Source organism: Nicotiana attenuata, unplaced genomic scaffold (assembly GCF_001879085.1).
Source record: "Nicotiana attenuata strain UT unplaced genomic scaffold, NIATTr2, whole genome shotgun sequence".
In the NCBI taxonomy this organism is placed as follows: domain Eukaryota; kingdom Viridiplantae; phylum Streptophyta; class Magnoliopsida; order Solanales; family Solanaceae; genus Nicotiana; species Nicotiana attenuata.
Window position 1 is genome coordinate 332,269 of NW_017670805.1, and position 20,383 is coordinate 352,651.

General features: G+C 41.4%; 1 long non-coding RNA gene across 1 annotated transcript; it reads left to right on the forward strand.

Moving 5' to 3' along the window:
- The first annotated feature begins 1,027 nt into the window (after positions 1 to 1,027).
- LOC109243481 lies at positions 1,028 to 14,218 on the forward strand. Its single transcript, XR_002070569.1, has 2 exons — positions 1,028 to 1,563; positions 13,940 to 14,218. It is a non-coding gene; the product is annotated as an uncharacterized LOC109243481 (long non-coding RNA).
- Positions 14,219 to 20,383: the final 6,165 nt, after the last annotated feature.

The following is a 20,383-nucleotide window of genomic DNA, read 5'->3' on the forward strand; positions in this document are numbered from 1 at the left end:
CCCCATCAAAACTCATGGTCACGCTGATAACTCACTTACTAACTAGAGCTACTCTCACATATATGACAAGTAGACGAGGGTGTACATCTATACTCAGCAATATCAGGAGAACTTCATATCCAATGGGAGTGTTCAACTACGTCTATGCTTGTGCAAGTGCTTTAACATAGTTCCTACCAGCTAATAAGCATAAGGAAAAGAACGGACGACAGGTAAGATGTTTTCTCACAACTTCCACGAGATACAACTCATACAGGTAAGCGTACCACAACACAATATCAAATAGCAAGAATGCCCCCAGGCCATCACAAATCATCTCAGTTAATCCTGACATAGCCCACCTTGTCTCGCCACGTGTGCAAATAATAATATAATAAGTGCCTGCCTTGTTTCACCACATGTGCATCATAATGTTCCCACCTTGTCTCGCCACATGCACAAACCACATATAAGCATATATATACACATATCCCGCCTTGTCACGCCGCATGTGCAATATGTCAATAGTAGCAATAGCACGGCAAAACCTCGTGCAACCCCATAACAATAACTATGTAGACATGTGATTTTTGACCCTCCCTAAGATTTTTTATATTTTAGCATGTAAATATTTAGTTTAGGCCTAATATAGTTATTTCAACTAATTTTGACCCTTTTACTTTATTTCGTCACAAAAATAAAAATTACAAAAAGATACTTTATTTTATGTACCTTTCACAAAGCTGAAAAAAAATATACAAAAATAGTATCTTATTTTATTTTAATATCATATTTGAAAATACAACAAAAAATAGGTTTGTTTTAACGGTTAGTCTTATTTTAATAGTCATTATACTTAAGTAAGATTAATTAGTAAACGAGGTCGTATTTTTAGTCTCGTTCACCGAGAAAGAATAAACTTGGGCTCAAACAACCCATTTTTAGGCCTAATTTTCGGACCTAGCCCATAATAACCCAAGCCCAATACCCCTAAAACCCTAGACTTTAACTATAAAAAAAGACCTAGACCTACACTCCAACCTAGACCCTAGACATACAATCAGCCGTTTTCTAAAAAGGGACAAAAAATCCTTTCTTCTCCAACCTAAATCAAAAAGGAAAATAGCAGTCATTCCCATTAAGAGAACAATCGGCCATTACCCAAAATTCCCAAAAGAGAGAACACCTTAGTCAGCCGTAGAACACACACAGGGGAGACCCCTGAACTCTACTCCATATTTACAAAATCAAAGAAAACCAAAAAGAAACCTAGAAGAAGCTTCAGCAAAAGACCTATAACCTCTAACCTTCAAAAATCATCTGCTCTTGAATTTCAGCCGTCTTCTTGTATTGTATTGTGGCTGAGGATGTTTACATTCATCTATTGTTGTTAACCGTTCGTGGGGGTTCGCGGTTCCGGTGCCGGGTCCGGTGCTTTTGTTGGGTTGCGATTTTCCTCTTCATTTTGTACATTGCTCGAGCTTGATGAATCAGTTCTTTTTTGGAAGAAAAATCCGCGAAGAAATTCAATCTGTATTGGACAATCGACAGGGTTCTAATTTCAGAATTATAGCGTCAATTAAGGTAAGTTAATAGATTTTTCTCTGTTTTTTTTAGAAGTGGTTTTCATATGCAGTAGGAAAATATTTGGATTTTCCTTTTCTTTTCTCTTGCCTTCGTATTATCTAAAATGAAAAGAGAGGCATCAGGTTTGAATTCTATGACTGGACTTGGGGATGGAACAATCAAAGAATTGTGTTGTTTGGTTCATTGAATATTATTGGGATGTGATAATATTTGGGATGATTTATATTTGAACTATTTGGATTGAATCTGAAATGGACTTATTAAATGGTAAGCATTTGACGTTCTTTGACCATTTGAATTCCTTGGCCGAAAGATGGCACCTTTGTTTGCTTTTCAACCATTTCTTTCGTTTTTACTCTACCATTTTCAAGTTCTTGATGTAAAATTTTCAAATGTTTATGACATTAGTTCATTTAAATAACAATTTTCCGACCTCTATTGTCGCCCCTTTTAATTTTTCTTTACTGTGTACATGCTCTCTATCTTCGAATAGTCTTCCTTAGTTATTGAATATTTATTTTTCAAGACCACCAGAATTGGCTTTGATTTGTCGGTTCAAATTGTAAGCATTTGACGTTCTTCGGAGACCATTTGAATTCCTTGGCTGGAAAAGGTGTGGGTTTGTTGTCATTTATTTATTTGCGGGAACTGTTCTGCTTCCAACATTTTCTAGACTTGGTAGGACGATAATTAGGTCGTAGTTTGCTTCAGACGCGATTAACCATCGTGATTATGGGTACGGTTTCCGTGGCATAGTCATGATACCTAATTCCCAAATTCGGGGTGCATTTCATGTAACCGATCATAACAACTTTGAACAACTAATAAAATAAACATGTCGCGAATCACGGATGCATTCCATGTAGCGTGGTTTGCCGCGTGTTCCAAAACGGCAAGTGTACGACAATCGTAACTTGTTCAAGAAATAATTTCATAAATCCTAAAAAATATTTAAATAATTAAATAAAGGCGGTTATAAAGTTTAAAAATACACAATAGGTTTAAAACATGTAGTAAATCAGATATTTAGGCCAATTATTAATAGTTTAAGCGACCGTGCTCGAACCACGGAACCCGAGAATGCCTACTACCTTCTCCCGGGTTAACAGAATTCCTTACTTAGACTTTCTGATTTCGCAGACTTTTAAATAAAGTCGATTTTCCTCGATTTGGGATTTTTTTAAAATAAATCGGTGACTTGGGACACCAAATACATTATTCCAAGTGGCGACTCTAAAATTAAATAAAATAATCCCATTTCGAATAATGTCACTTAAATTGGAAAAACTCCCTTATATCCCCCTATGGTGGAATAAGGAGGTGTGACAAACTACACGGCAGAAACCTCGTGCATCACAATATCAACAACCGTACGGCAGAAACCTCGTGCACCACCACAACAAGTACCACAACAACAATGAAAATATAGACAAGAACACGACAAGTAAATCAACTCGAGAACTTTCGATCACACGGAGACGTTAAACTAGCTCACAAGGAATAACCACAATAGAGAATACTAAGCGTAATAAGAACAGCTCAACAAGGGAGAAAATAATGTGAAGCAACGATCCCACAATATGTAATTCAACAACAAAGAAGCTAACACGAATCAAATAATTCCAAATAAGGAAATGTCAACTAAATATAGGATACCTAAACTTCTTTTAAGGTTGGGCAAATTACGAAGAATATACAATAATTTCAATTAAGGATGAGCAGCGGGAAGATAATCATAATCTCAATTAAGACCAAATAATTACAGGAGAGATAATAATGGTTTCCAATAAAGACAAGCAGTTATGAAAGATAGCATGACAGTAGAAGAGGTAAAAATCTTCAATTAAGCAAAATAAGAGTCAAATAGGCAATAAGAATGAATCATAAAGCAATTTATTCCAATTAAAAGAGGTGAAACTAGTAAATGGAAGCTCAATCATATCAAGAACAACATCATACTCAGTGAATACAAGGACCTAAGAACTCTAAAAGGCCAAATTTCCACAAATAAGTGCGAACACGCACTCGTTACCTCGCGTACACAGACTACAATCAACATAGAAGACTCAAATCCTAAGGGGAAGTCCCCCACACGAGGTTAGGCAAAATACTTACCTCAATCCGGCCAATTCAATACTCAATTAATCTTTTCCTTTACCAATTCATCAACGCTCGGCTCAATCTAGCCAAAAATAACTTGAATACATCAAACAATGCAAGAGAAAACAATTTCAATTAACAAAACTATGATTCTTATACAATTTGCAAAAGTCAACAGAAGTCAACTCCCGGGCCCGCACCTCAGAACCTGACAAAATTTACAAAAACCGAATATCCATTCTAATACGAGTTCAACCATATGAAAATTATCTAATTCCGACACCATTTGATCCCTCAAATCATCATTTTACATTTATGAAAGATTTCACAATTTTTTCCCAAATTTTCCTTTAGATTCTCATGAATTTGATGTTAAGTCTAAGATATAATCACAATATATAGTTGAAAATTGATTAGAGACACTTACCCAATGATTTGGTATGAAAATCTTCTCTCTAAATCGCCCACTCTCGGAGTTATGGTTCAAAGAATATGAAAAATGAGCAAAAACTCGAGTTACACAGCTGAAAATAAGCTGCAGATGTCGCATTTGCGATCCAGGATTCGTAATTGCGAACCCTCGCAAAAGCGAAGAAAGCCTTCGCAATTGCGAACAAGGAAGGGCTGGAAAAGGTCGCATTTGCGACAAGAAGTTCGCAATTGCGAACTGGGCATCGCAATTGCGATGGATACGTTCGCAATTGCGACCATACCAGAAGCAACAATTTTTTCCAACACAAAAATTAGCATAACTTCCTCATACGATGTCCAAATTTGATGATTATTTTTGTTATGGCTCCGTAATTAAGATACGGATATAATGGTTCAATAAAAACTGAATTTGGTGCTCATTTGCTTAATGTGGTACCCTTTATTCCCAAAGAAACGACGTTGAAATATCAAATAAGAGCGCAATACTACCCGAAACACACCCGAGGTCCCTGGGACCCCGCCTAAACACACAAACAAGTCACATAACCTAACACGGACTCGCTCGAGGTCTCAAATCACATCAAACAACACCGAAACGATGAATCACATGATGAATGAACTTCTAAATCCTCCAACTTCGCAAACTTGTGCCGAAACCGATCAAATCAACCTGGAATGACGCCAAATTTTGCAGACAAGTCCAAAATGACATAACGGAGCTGCTCCAACTCTCGGAATCGAATTCCGACCTCGATACCACAAAAGTCAACTATGGGTCAAACTTTTCCATTTTTCAAACTTCAACTTTTTCAACTTTCACCGAAACGCCACAAATTATCCTACGGACCTCCAAATCTTAATTCGGACACACGCCTAAGTCCAAAATCACCATACGAAGCTGTTAAGATCACCCAAAACCCATTTCGGGACTGTTTACTCAAAAGTCCAATTCCAGTCAAATTCTCGCCGTTTAAGCTTCCGAAACTAAATTTCTCCTCCCAAATTCGACTCTGAATAATCCATTAACTAAGTTCAACCATGCACGCAAGTCGATATCCATATTATATTATGAAGCTGTTCAAGACCTTACGTTGTCGAACGGAGCTTAAATTCTCAAAACGACTGGTCGGGTCGTTACATCCTCCCCCTCTTAAAACCCACGTTCGTCCTCGAACGTGCCAAGATTCGCCTCGAAGTCCTCAAGTTGCTGAATGCACACTTCACATACACCCACGGGTGATCCCACGTCACCCCAATCCACATAAACCTGACGACATCATCTCAACTGAAATTTAGCCTTTCTAACAATACCAATAAGCCTTAGAGCTAGAATTCTCACCTCCCATCCATTTCCAAAGACCCGATTCTAAATCCATACCTAGTATCAGCCTCAACCAGCTACATCAATTCATGTCAACGCCCATCTAATACATCCTTACAACATGACACATCGCACATACGCCCACAGTAACATTGTTGATCAGAATATCCGCCCGAAATCAAATCTGACACCGGCCATAAGCCTCATATTCACTAGGAACCTCGTTTCAATCCTCCACAACACTGGCGACGATACAATAACCACGAAATCCCCATAACTAAACACCTGAATCACCAAATCATAGCTAATACCAACAGGCACACACGCAACAAGCTAAAACTCAAGAAGCACAGAACGAAAATGACTGAATATGGAAAGGGAAACACATAAGGGAACTATCAAACAAGCCCGACAAGCACAAATTTTTCTATCAATACTAATCTACGAAGCAATCTAACAAGAAAGAATTAAAGCATATAAAAGAATCACAAGGATCACATACTGATATAACTCCCACAGCGGTACACAACCCGGTCTCAACACATCAGATCACATGAAATCACGAGGGTCTCGCCCTCAACTCTGAATCACAAGTAAGATATACATCAAACCAATTGGAGCCTCTCACTGAATCAGTTCTGCCACAATTTACAATAAGTGCTGGCTTCCACACTGATGGAGCACAAAAATCACGGCTCATAGCCAAAAATACTCATAAATCACATCAAGCCTATCGAAAAGGACAACATAAATTTACTACTAGTCTCATAACTCTCAACAATGAATTTAATGGACGATAGACACGTGCTATCACTCATAAAACCTCCCAACAAGGTAACACAGAAACGAAGTGCTAATCATGAAACGCGCCCATAAGTGGAGCAACAAATAGGGAAAATCGCCCCGATAAGCAGAATCGTAATGAGCTACGGATGACGCTCATCTATAACAAATCAAAATCATACCTGAAATGACATCATCTGGTGTAGCGGCCTTAAGCCTACTATATGAAACACATTAATGGGTCGGGCCTCTCCCTCTTAGGCGCCCTCTATTCGCTTGAAAACCTCATTGTGGCACATCGGCCCAAAGTCTGGGACAATCTCTCACCATATGGCTAATATCTCCACACTCGAAGCAACCTCGCTGCTTACGTGGCTGTGGGAACTGTGATGTACGGGTGCTCCGGGACCCATGAACACCTGAATCAGTATGTGAAGCCTGAAGTGCGAACTGAACTGGCTGACATACAAAACCTCTACCATGCCGCATCCTGCCTCCAAAATAAGGACCAGCAGATCTCCCGGTCTACGGGGCTTCCTCGCCTCCTCAAACTCTCTCTCCTAATCTCGTTTACTCTATTTCTCATGGCCCCACCTGTCCTCTCTCTCCTGGCCTCACCTGATCTCTCTCTCCTCTCTCTCTCGAGCCAGCATGCCCTCCACCCTCCTAGAAATACTCACGGTCTGCTGATACGTAATATCTATCTCCAACTCTCGGGCGATGCTAGTCCTGATGCTGGGATGGTGTCCCTCAATAAACCGGCAGACCCTCTCCCGAACAGTTGAAACCAAGGTCGGTGCATGTCTGGCCAAATCACTAAATCTGATGGCGTACTCTGATACTGACATAGTGCCCTGGCGTAGCTGCTCTACTCCGCACGCCGTGCATCCCGAAGGGACTGAGGTACGAACTCTCTTAGGAACATCTCTGAAAACTAAACCCATGTAAGTGAAGCTGACTCGGCCGGGCTACCCAGCTCATATGTCCGCCACCACTCATAAGCCGTTCCCCTAAGCTGGAACGTAGTAAAAGAAACCCCACTAAGCTCAACAATACCCATAGTGCGGAGAATGCAATGACACTCTTCCAGAAAACCCTGTGCACTCTCTGAAGCCGAACTACTGAATGTAGGAGGGTCGTACTTCTTGTACCTCTCAAGCCTAAGCTACTCTTCTTCAAATGCTGCGGCCCTAACTACGGGCTGAGCTGGAACCACAGGCTGTGCCACCCTGACGCCTGGAACCTAACCAACATGAACTTGCTGCTCTGGAGTGTAGGCGGCGGGAGTCTGAGTCCCTCCCTCTATCTGTGAAGTAGCTGGTGCAACCGGAATCAACCCTGCCTGAGCCAATGTACTAAACATGCTCAGGAACTGTGCTAAGGTCTCCTGAAGTCCGGGGGTAACAGCAGGCGCCTCCAGTACCTGCCACCCAACTGGAGCTACTGGCGGCTCCTCAATAGCTGCTCTGGTAGGTGCTCTAGCTGTGGCACGTTCTCCTCGTCGGCCTCTGCCTCTGCCTCCAGCGACCCCTGCTCCGGGAGCAGCGTCATTGGTAACCACAACGTGTGTCCTCACCATATATGAGAGAATGGAATGATAATAGTTCAGACACCGAGATCAATAAGCTCACACGATAGGAATGAAAGAAGTGAGATTGTCCTAATAGTTCTGTAGCCTCTCGAAGATAAGTACAGACGTCTCCATATCGATCTGCAAGACTCTGCTAAACTCGCTTATGACTCGTAGCACCTATGAAACTAGAGCTCTGATACCAACTTGTCACGATTCAATTTCCCCTCCGGTGGGTTTCGTGACGGGCACGTAGTCTTAAGGACTAGGTAAGCCTAATATTTATAGAAGAACAACAATAATAAATAACATCTTAAAATTTTTCTCGAATGAATCCTTTATACAATGAGCATATTCCCAAAATCCGGTAGTACAAGTCATAAACTCTACAGAGTTAGATACCACTTCTATATAAAATGTTTGGAAAAGAGTGAAAATAGTTGAATACAAGTAAGAAGGTGACTCCGAAGCCTCCGAACGCAGCAGCAGGTTTACCTTGAGTCTCCTCAGCAATGATCCGCACTGATACTAACTATCGATACCTGGATCTGCACAACAAAAATGTGCAAAATAGTAGCATGAGCACACTACAGCGGTGCCCAGTAAGTATCAAGACTAACCTCGGTGGATTAGTGACGAGGAACAGTCAAGACACCTACCGGTCTAATAAACTGTACAAATATAAGCATAGGAATAACGGAAAATGAAGTATACATATAAAGACTACACACTATGGCTAACAATACAACAATCACAGTAAGGGAAGAAAAACAACAAGTAACAACAGAAATACCATAATAATGACATAGAAGAGCGAGCGAAATCACAAACCCAAAACATAAATCACAAATACAGTAAAGGTAAGTAATAACTCAGAACCTACGACAGTGTTCACATGAAGTCATAGCCAACAGACTCCACGAAATACCGAACCTCGGACAACTTATAGCTCACGGGTCCCGATACCTGAACCCTAACACTTGGCATCCTGTACCCCCATCACAACTCATGGTCACGCTGATAACTCACTTACTAACTAGAGCTACTCTCACGTATATGGAAAGTAGACGAGGGTGTACATCTATACTCAGCAATATCAGGAGAACTTCATATCCAAAGGGAGTGTTCAACTACGTGTATGCTTGTGCAAGTGCTTTGACATAGTTCCTACCAGCTAATAAGCATAAGGAAAAGAACGGACGGCAGGTAAGATGTTTTCTCACAACTTGCACGAGATACAACTCATACAAGTAAGCGTACCACAACACAATATCAAATAGCAAGAATGCCCCCAGGCCATCACAAATCATCACAATCAATCCCTGACATAGCCCACCTTGTCTCGCCACATGCGCAAATAATAACATAATAAGTGCCCGCCTTTTTTCGCCGCACGTGCATCATAATATTTCCACCTTGTCTTGCCACATGCGCAACCCACATATAAGCATATATATATACATATCCCGCCTTGTCATTGTGAGCACGTGATTTTTGCCCTATCTGAATTACTCCCAGAAATTCAAACAAAATGATTTCTTTCATTATTTGCAATCAGGCGCCCACCTGGAGAACAAGGGAATACATTTTAAGTTCAGCAATCAGGCGCCCACCTGGAGAACAAGGGAATACATTTCAAGTTTCAGCAATCAGGCGCCCACCTGGAGAACAAGGGCATCTATTTCAAGTTTTAGCAATCAGGAGCCCGCCTGGAGAATAGAGGCATTTATTTTCAAGTTTTTGGCAATCAGGAGCGCCGCCTGGAGAACAGAGGCATTTATTCCAAGCTTTAGCAATCAGGAGCCCGCCTGGAGAACAGAGGCATTCATTTTCAAATTATTAGCAGTCAGGAGCCCACCTGGAAAATGGACACATGTTTCAAGTAATCAAGCATCACTCGGAGGAACGACAGCAATATCGTCAATCACAATACAAGACAACAACAGGAATACCATCGGAAGATTACAAGATACAAGTTCAAGGCAACACAAGTACAAGTTAGAAGACATAGATAGGACCCTCTTGTAATTCGTAGATCATAGCTTAGGCTAGCTTCTTTTCATTCTAACACGGTGTAATAAGGAGGTCAGCGAGCAGTAGCAACAGCAACAGCAGTGAAATCATAGCTCCTGGTAGTCCCAGCTACCAAACCTTCCCGAACTACACTGACCTGATTCCATTTTAGCCAAGGATATGTAGGCAACCTCAGAAGCAGGGTGCGGTCAACTCTTTCAAAAAATGCTTCACACGGAGTATTCAAACGGGCAAAAATCGCTCGTATCCGCTCACTTATCTTTGCCCGAAAACTCTTCGTGTTCCCGAGCAAAGAGGGGCAGCTGTGAGCACGTGATTTTTGCCCTATCTAAATTACTCCCAGAAATTCAAACAAAATGATTTCTTTCATTATTTGCAATTTTGTGGATTTTTTGCGACATTTTATGTTAATTGTTTGCATTTTGTTTGTGCATTTCTACTAATGAAAAAAAAAACAAAATATGCTTAGCATGTGCATTTAGGGCTTAATTTCACATCTTAGGGTTAATTAGTAATTAAGTTACTTTACAAAGAAGAAAATAACAGAAATAGTTCATTTTGCATTTTTAACCATTAATTTTTGAATTTGTCATGAGTTTTGGACTTAATCAATTTCGTGGAAGTAATTAGTTTAATTTTGGAAATAAATTAGGTCTCATTTTAATCTTTGCATTTTTTATAAAATCAAAAATATATATATATATATATATATATATATACAAAATGAATTACAAAAAATAAACAAAGGAAATAAAAATGAAAACAAAAGCATTTAAAAGAGGGTGCTTTAATAATACTCAGTTTTGGGCCATTTCAGTCAAATTAATCAGCCCAAAAGGAAGACCTCACTCCCAAACCCGGTCTCCCAGTCCAAGCCCAAATCACCCCAACCCGGTCCAGCCTCCACACCCTACCAAAATGACCCCGTTTTCCCCAATTTAATCACAACCCTCGATCCTTTTGATCCAACGGACGAGAACTGCCTAGGTTTTGTGGTATAAATATGTCCTAACACTACCCTACCCCCCTCAGACCCCCTCACCCTCCCGTCTCTCTCACCTGTTCATCAGAGACGCCTAACCTCGCCGTCCTCCGCCGTCCTCCGCCGCCTGCCGCCGGCCGGAAATCGCCTCCGCCGGCGGCGATCATCCAAATCACCTGAAAATTACACCACTTCTTCATCTCATCTTCCTCGTCACGATTCTAGCCTTATTTCTCCTCGAATCCCACCCCAAAACTTCGAATATTAGATCGAAGTTTTCCGGCCATGACACAACTTCTCCCAAATCGGTCCAAATTAACACCCTAGGTCCCTCTCCCCTTTCCCTATCCAAATCCCCGGTTAGTTTCTCTCGAATCTGCCCGGAATTGGTCGAATCTCAGTTTGAATATTTTCCGGCCAAGACCCAAAGTATGTCAAATGGTCCCAAATTGATACCCTAGGTTCATCTGAGTCTCCTCTACCCAACCCCCATAGCCACTAGTCTCGAATCTGCCCGGAACGTTACGAATTTTAAGTCCCAAAGCCCGGCAGAACCCTAACTCAGAAATCTTGGGGATTTTGGACCGTAATTTCCCTAATCACGTGTTTTCTTTTGAAAAACACACGATTAGGGATGTTGCGTGTCAAGAATCCCGGAGGATTCACAACAATAGCTGGTCAGAGTTCGCCCCATAGTCAGTCGAGTGCTCAAAATTAGTAAGTTCTGTTCGATGNAAACATGAATTGTCGGGAAGGTTAGTTAAATGGGCCATAGAGCTAAGTGAATATTAAATCACGTACTTACCTAGAACAGCAATAAAATCACAGATATTAGCTGATTTTGTCGCTGACTTTAGCCAAGGGATGCAATTAGAAGCAGAAAAAGAAATACAAGTACTTAGTGGGGCTAATCCTGGAACATGGACCTTATTTACTGATGGCTCATCTAACGTAAAAGGTGCAGGATTAGGAATTGTTTTAGTACCACCTACGGGTGAAACTATTAGGCAAGCCATTAAATGTCATTCCGTAACTAACAATGAAGCGGAGTATGAAGCTGTGATTGCAGGTTTAGAATTGGCACGAGAACTTGGTATAAATCAAGTAGTGATCAAAAGTGACTCACAGCTCGTGGTTAATCAAATGCTGGGGACTTACACAGCTAGGGAAGCAAGGATGCAACAGTACTTGGAAAAGGTACGGGAACTGATAAAGCAATTCCAAACTTGGAAGGTCATACAGATATCGAGGGGTGAAAATGTTGAAGCAGATTTCAAGTTCAGCAATCAGGCGCCCACCTGGAGAACAAGGGATTACATTTCAAATTCAGCAATCAGAGACGCCTGTTCATCAGAGACGCCTAACCTCGCCGTCCTCCGCCGTCCTCCGCCGCCTGCCGCCGGCCGGAAATCGCCTCCGCCGGCGGCGATCATCCAAATCACCTGAAAATTACACCACTTCTTCATCTCATCTTCCTCGTCACGATTCTAGCCTTATTTCTCCTCGAATCCCACCCCAAAACTTCGAATATTCGATCGAAGTTTTCCGGCCATGACACAACTTCTCCCAAATCGGTCCAAATTAACACCCTAGGTCCCTCTCCCCTTTCCCTATCCAAATCCCCGGTTAGTTTCTCTCGAATCTGCCCGGAATTGGTCGAATCTCAGTTTGAATATTTTCCGGCCAAGACCCAAAGTATGTCAAATGGTCCCAAATTGATACCCTAGGTTCATCTGAGTCTCCTCTACCCAACCCCCATAGCCACTAGTCTCGAATCTGCCCGGAACGTTACGAATTTTAAGTCCCAAAGCCCGACAGAACCCTAACTCAGAAATCTTGGGGATTTTGGACCGTAATTTCCCTAATCACGTGTTTTCTTTTGAAAAACACACGATTAGGGATGTTGCGTGTCAAGAATCCCGGAGGATTCACAACAATAGCTGGTCAGAGTTCGCCCCATAATCAGTCGAGTGCTCAAAATTAGTAAGTTCTGTTCGATGCTGTTTTGATTATGTATGCTCTTGTTCAAATCTGTTTTGATAATCTTTAACTCTTTAGGGCACTTTTGATTTCAATTTTTCTTCAGTATTTGAGCTTTTACTGTTGTTATTGGTTAGTAGTAATCAATTAGTTTAATTTAGTTTAATTCAGTAATTGCATTAGTAATTCCATGTTCATGATCTAGCTTAAGTTTTGATCTTCATGTCAGTGATGTTCCCAGTAGTCAAATACGTTTACGTGGTCTGATTTTGGGTTCAGTTAGTCGACTCCTAATTGTTTACTGTAGTTTGATTTTAATTGTTCCAACCTCTTGATTAGCTAATTTGTCTAGTTTGATTAGCCCTAGAAATAGATTGCTTGGTTATAGTTAATGGACTGGTTTAACTTAGTCAGTAATTTTAGGGGATTCAAAGGGTAGTTTAGGCATGGAAAAGGGTAGTTTCATTAAGATTGGTAATTGTTGAAGTAAAGTAAGGGTAGAATAGGAATTGTAATGGGTATAGAACCTTCTAGGATGGACTATAGTATAGATTTCAATAGAATAGGTGTAGTTACTTGTGTAACAAGTCAGAAAATAAAGGGTAAAAATAGAATTAGAATAGGGACTAAGGGGTAAAAGGAAAATCTGAAATTGGACCCTAAGTTCACCTATAAATAGGCATTCATTTGCCTTGATTCACAAGTTTTGGAAGCCTAAAATCCCCCCAAAAAAAAAAACAATCTTCAATCCTCCAGATTTGAAGTTCAATTCCAGCTCAAAAGCTCTCTTAGATCTTAGCTCTCTCCAAAATACAAAAATACAAAAAAAAAGCAATGCAAAAATACAAAAACAGAAAACCTACTGTTGCATTAATGCTCTCGAAGTCAAATTAGAGTTTCAGTTGATAAGTTGCATGTTTCAGCTTAATTTCTGATTGTGAGAGTGTTTCAGAGGCGTCTTGGTTGGTTTTCAGTGATTTTGGGATTTTCATCCAGACTGTTTTTAAGTTTGTTTTGGTCGTACTGTTTGGCTTTGAGCACGTCCAGATTTTTGGTTTGATTATTTGGGGTTTGCTCGTTGTTCTATATTGCTGGGAATCGATTACTGCTATTGCTGTTCGAGTTTCTATTGTAGCTAACTTTTCCCACTTCATTTTTATTCCCATTCCAGGTACACGATTTGGCCTTTGATAATTGTAAGTTGAAATATGAAAGTATGGAAGCATGAAATCTGAATTACTTCAACCTTTGTAACTGTGTGTTCAACATTCAGCTTTGATGTAGATTAAATTTCTGTTTGTATTGTACTAATATGGACTGTACCGGACTGTTTAGACTATTGGGCTTGTGATTGCTCATCTAAAGATTAGCTTTGAACTAGCACAGTTTGGTTAATTGTGTTGGTCTGACTTTTAAAAATCAGAAAAACATATTGTAGACTTGAGATCAATTTTGGCATTAGCGCGTATGCTCGTATCAAGGACAATTTCAGGCCCAGTAAATGTGTGTGGTAGTACAGTACTTTAGTATCTAAAATTAGTGATCGTAGATGTAGTTACTCAGTACACCTTCGCTACATTAAGTCCATGAATTTAGCAAGAAGAGTTAGTTCCATGTTAATTCGTTGATTTGAACGATTGTATCTCGTTTCCTCTGTTTTAAAAATCACTGATTACCATTAAAGCAACATGAAATAAGATCAAGGCTCAACAGCCTGTGCCGATCGAGTTGGACCTCAGCTCTACTAAAGCCCGTCCCAACTCTAGTCCTAATTCGTTTCTCATTTAGGCCTGTGCAAAGGCCCCCCTAAATGGTTTACAGCCTTCTATTCAAAACATGAAGCTGGATTGAAACTCCACCTCCCTGGGTTAATGTCGAAGCCTAGTGACTTGACTCTTGCAAGTAGGCTAATAACTAATTAAGTAGGGCCTTTCCTTATTTTTAGAGAGACAATACGTGAATATAAAAATTGTAGATTACCCCAGGGATGCCTTTAATGAAATGAGCCTCGCTAAATAAAACACATAAGTCGCGGGGCTCTCAATAAATGCTGTATATAAGAAAAATATACTTAGAAATCGGGTGAACCGTTTAGCGAATTTCACAGTTTTCCCCAAAGATAATAAACGCGTAGTTGCTTTAGGCGCGTATTTTAATAATATTACCTTCCTAAATGTGGGTGCACATTTATGTGACCCAAATCCAAATCTCAACGAAGTTGAAATGTGGTGACAATCACGGGTGCACTGGTGCGACGTGGTTCGAGGCGCATTTTCACGACGTTGCAATTCTTATAAAAAATAACAACAAAAATGGTTTACTAATAAAAGCATAAGCTAGAACATGTTTTGGAAATCAGATAGAAGCAAATACAACAGTTGAGCGACCGTGCTAGAACCACGGAATCCGGGAATGCCTAATACCTTCTCCCGGGTTAACAGAATTCCTTACTCGGAGTTCTGGTTCGCAGACTGTTAACAGAGTCATAATCTCCTCGGATCGGGATTTAACCGGTGACTTGGGACACCATTAATCTCCCAAGTGGCGACTCTGATTTTTAATTAAATAATCCTGTTTCGATTGTCACTTCAATTTGGAAATAACTCCCTTATTATTATATCCCTTCACGGGGTGTAGTAGTAGAAAGGGAGGTGTGACAGCTCTGGCGACTCTGCTGGGGACAAGAACCCAGAATCTCTAGTTCAGGGTTCAGAATTCGAGCTTAGATATATTGTTGTATTTGGCTTTATCTGATTTTTCTACATGTTTCATGTTAAATGTGCAGAATGTTGCTTTTTACCGCTTTGATATTATCTGAACTATATATAAACTGTGCTGAAACCCTTCTCTTCTCACCTCCGGGGATGTGCTTACTGGTTGAGACTCCCTATTCTGTTAGTGTCAATACCCTGAAATAAGGAAGAGGCCGGACAAGTTACTAAGCCGGATGGCCTTTTGGTTCCCGGTACATAGCCCCCTCCTCGACTCGAGTTGTCCGCTCGGGTACATAGTCTAGAACACATACCCAGGTTTTGAACATAGAAGAACTTGACTTCATGCCGGATCCCTAGTAGGACGTTTATCTGCATCACGTGCATTTTGACTTAGGGGACTCAACACAGGGGTTGGGTCCGTCTAGGACAGGTGTACCCGGAATAATGAACCATCCTGCTGCATCCTATTTGTGCATTTATCTGTTTGGGACCTGCATGCTGACCGGCTTTGAATATTTGGGAAAAAGTGGAAAAAACCAAAAGAGAAAATAGCGATATAGAGAGTTAAGTTCCTATATTAGAAAAAACCAATGTCCAAGTAGTGTCGAAATGCTGCCAAATTTTTGAAAATGAAAAAAAAAAAGAAGAAAAGTTCTTTTTAGTTTGCCAATGGAAAAGAAAAACAAAAAGAGTTTTATTTTCAAATTAGTTTATTTTATTTGCCACTGAAAAAGAAAATATATATAAAAAAAAAAGAATCCTGCTTTCAGAAATAGTGTATTTGCCAACAAAAAAAAAGTCTTGTTTTCAAAAATAGTTAGATTTGTTTTGCCCGAACTACGCTGGTTTGATTCTCACCGGATGTGAGATACGTAGGCAACCCTCATCGGGTCCAACCTCCCCTTTTGCAAAACTAGCCAAAAATGCCAAAATTTTTTAATTTCGTCATGAATAAGTCGGGTGACGCCATTCTTGTCAAAATAAGCCAAATGTCCCCAAAAAGGGCGCCGGAAGGCTGGTTTGCAAGAACAGCCACCCTGAGTCATTTTCTAAACGGTTAGCAGGCACAGCCTTAAAATCTTCTTTACGAAGTGCTGAAAGGCCGTATCCGCAATACCGACTGTTTGTTTAAATTGGAAATTTGAACAGAGATTGTGCCATTTTTCTCTTTTAGGTCAAAATAAGTGATTAAAATCACCTCAATAAATATGCAGGATGAGCACGACTCAAAATGAATTATTTTCAATCATGCATAAAATCCCTTTGGAGTTACGTCTGTGGTGGAACGATTTAGGCAGAGAAGGGCAAGATGCAGTCAAGAAACATTTGAAAGGGCTTACCGGTTTGCTCGATATTGTGCCTCGGGGAGATATTATTAGAGCACTGGTTACATGTTGGGACCCAGCACATAATGTGTTCCACTTTTCGGACTTTGAGCTTACCCCGACATTAGAGGAAATAGCTGGCTACATTGGAAAGGATGAGGTTCCGTTGAGGCACAAATACTTGGTTGCCCCCAGAGTAGTAGCCGTGCACAGATTTCTAGACTCTTTGAAGATAGTCAGAGCCGTCCATAACACAGATCTGGCAAATGGCTTTTGTACTCTAAGCTTCATATATCAGCGATACGACCATATTAGGGGGTTCAACAACCCAGAAAGTAAGATATGTAGCAAAGGAAACCGCCAAAAGTGGGAAGAACATCAACGTTTTGCCTTTATGGTAGCTTTCCTGGGGCTTCTGGTATTTCCAAGGAAGGATGGGAACATTGACATAAAAATAGCTGGGGTCGTCAGCACATTAATTACTCAAGCCAAAAGTACACTGGCATCTATGATATTGGCTGACATCTTCCGTGCTCTTACAGCTTGCAAGGCCGGGAAAGCTTTCTTCGAAGGGTGCAGTCTATTGTTACAAATGTGGATGCTCGAGCATCTGTGTCATCGCCCTCAATTTTTGAGCTATAGGTCTCCAGAAAAAACATGCATAGAAGAGTTTTACATGAGGATTAAAGGGGTTGAATTGCCAGAAGGAGTCACAGGTTGGACAACATATTTTCAGTCCCTCACTGCCAGCCAAATAGAGCGGACACTGGGATGGTTACTCGTTGATGAAATCGTATACATGCCGGCAGCCCGACCACATTTCCTTCTGATGGGGCTTAGAAGCATTCAGCCTTACGCACCGTATCGAGTGTTGAGGCAGCTGGGGAGATGCCAGATTGTACCTAAGGATGATGATCTTAGTTTGCAAGTGGTTGAGATTGGCCCTGATGGCCAGTTTCCTGAAGCAATGGTCCGCCAGGTCTGCAGCGAATGTCAATATTTGGCGGCAAACACTTGTGTTCGAGATCGAGCCAAAGGAGAAGTATCTCCTGATTATCAGGCTTGGTACAGAAGGGACGTTGCATTCGGAAGACCGGCCAAAAGACCTCACATCCAGGAATTTGTTGAATCATCACAAGAACAGTGGGCTTGGTTAGCTAAGGAAAACGAATACAGGACCCGCATAGGAGCATTGGAAAAACAGGTCCAAGACCTCCGATTTTGAAAATAGCTTGCAAGCCTCGGCTGATGAAGGTGAGAAAAACCAATTGGCCAAAGAGAATGAAGCCTTGCGAGCCCGAATCCAAAAAATGAAGTTAGAAGCCGATAATCCTGTCAGGAGTGCCAAAGATGCAAAGCTTATAGCAAATCTAAGGCAAAAGGTGAACGGCTACAGTTTTGACCGCAACAAGGCAGAAAAGGAATTAGCTGGGGTCCGGAAACAATTGGCTAAAAATGCAGAAGAACGGGCCCGCATGGTTAAACAGTTAAAGGAAGAATATGACAATAAGGTCACAGGATTAAAGAAAAGGTTATTGCCACAGAAAACCGTATGATCAGGCAGGCAAAAGAATTCAAAGTCGAAAGAGAACATTGTTACATGGCATTGGCACAGTTAGAAAGGGACTTGCAACAACTCCGGGAACGAAGCCAAGCGGATGAGCGAACTTTGGAGGCCAGGGCCCAACAAATAGGGCGATTGCTTCAAGAGAAAGGAAGAATCCGAGAAAGAATCTTAACCGTTGCTCATTCCATTACTAGGAAATGTCAAATGTGCGAGAACACGACCCGTACCACCTTCCTGGCGTCAGTGACGACATTTGTGAAGCAGATAATGAACGACCTAGACAGACTTCAAAGGGAATTTGCATATAGGCCCGCGGCGAGACCGAATGATGTCCCGCAGGCACCAGGAGCTTTAATGTATTCGTAATTGTCTTTGAGTCTGCACTCTTTCTTCTGAAAAAAAAAAGGGTTTGTCGTCCGAGTCTGTATTTCCTTTTTGGGAGTTAGGTCATTTGGGTTTGTATTTCTTTTTACCAGAGTCTGTATCTTTTTTTTTTAAAGGACAGTCAGTTGATGATGGGGATTGTTAGTTGTTTTGAGTCTTTGTAATAGACAAGTTTGCTATCAATAAAATTGAAATTGTCAAAAATATCATGCTCCTACTTTGCATTTATTTTTTTACGAACTACGCTTGGTCTGATTCACGCGGGGTCGTGATACGTAGGCAATCTCCATAGGATTCGACCGTTTCTAAATAATAAAAGGGAAAACAGAAAAGAATGGTACAAACAGGGGAAAAACCAAATGAAAGAAAACCAACAAAGGGAGAGCAAAACAAAGTGAAAAGATAAGAGTGGGAACTAATTGGCAAGAAAGGAAATGAAAGCCGGGATGACGCATGTGAATGAATAGAGGCATAATAGAAACGTTTGACTGCTTAGGTGCATCCACCCATCAATGTGCGGTTATCTATTTGTTAATGCCCTAACCGCTAACCAAGTTGTTGTTGATGAGTCCAGATAGGTGGTTAAGCTGATTGGCATTCTGGCAACCCATCCTTACAATACCCACTCCAAGGACAAGTCCAACATGACCAATCAGGATTTGGAAGCAAGCATTATTGACCCATCCAGAGAGGAGGAGGCAGTGGACGTTAACACAATGAGAGAAGAGATGTACAAACTAAAGCAACAAATGGCCGAAATGTACCAGGCTTGGTCGAAGGGACATCCACCACCAGTCTATCCTGCCAACCCCAATTACCTCCCACCACCAGTTCAACCCCAAGATCCTCCCACAGTGAACTCATCCCCCGCTTTCCCTGCTTACCAGCATTACTACGGAACCACCTCTTAGACACCACCACCACCGCCATCCAAACAAATTCCATGTCCTCCACCACCAATTGCTCCAGTATTTGTGGCGCCTCCACCTGCCACGTTGCAGAGATCTTCCAGTGAGCCATTGTTTCCAACTCACGACAGCCAGTACTATCCTCCCGAGCCTACCTTCAAAGCACCTGAGCTTATTCCTACACTCCTCGCTTTGAGCTCCCGGTGGAAACTGATAAGCCGCTTAAGGACCCGAAACAGGAAGAGATGTTTCGAAAAGTAAAAAGCCTGGAGCAATCCTTCAGGAACATGCAAGGACTGGGTGGCCAAGTCAGTGTGGCCTACAAAGATTTGTGCTTGTTTCCCGATGTCCAGCTGCCAGCAGGGTTCAAGTTGCCAAAGTTTGATTTGTATGATGGCCATGGTGATCCGGTGGCCCACCTGAGGGGATTCTGCAGCAAGATGAGGGGAGCTGGAGGAAAAGATGAGCTGTTAATGGCTTACTTTAGTCAAAGCTTAAGTGGAGCAGCGTTAGAATGGTACACACGACAGGATCATGCTCGGTGGTACACCTGGGACGACCTGGCTCAAGCATTTGCATGTCATTTTCAATACAATCTCGAAATTGTCCCGGACCGGCTGTCATTGACCAAAATCGAGAAGAGGCCCGGCGAAAGCTTTAGAGAGTACGGTTTCCGTTGGAGAGAACAGGCAGCAAGAGTTGATCCGCCGATGAAAG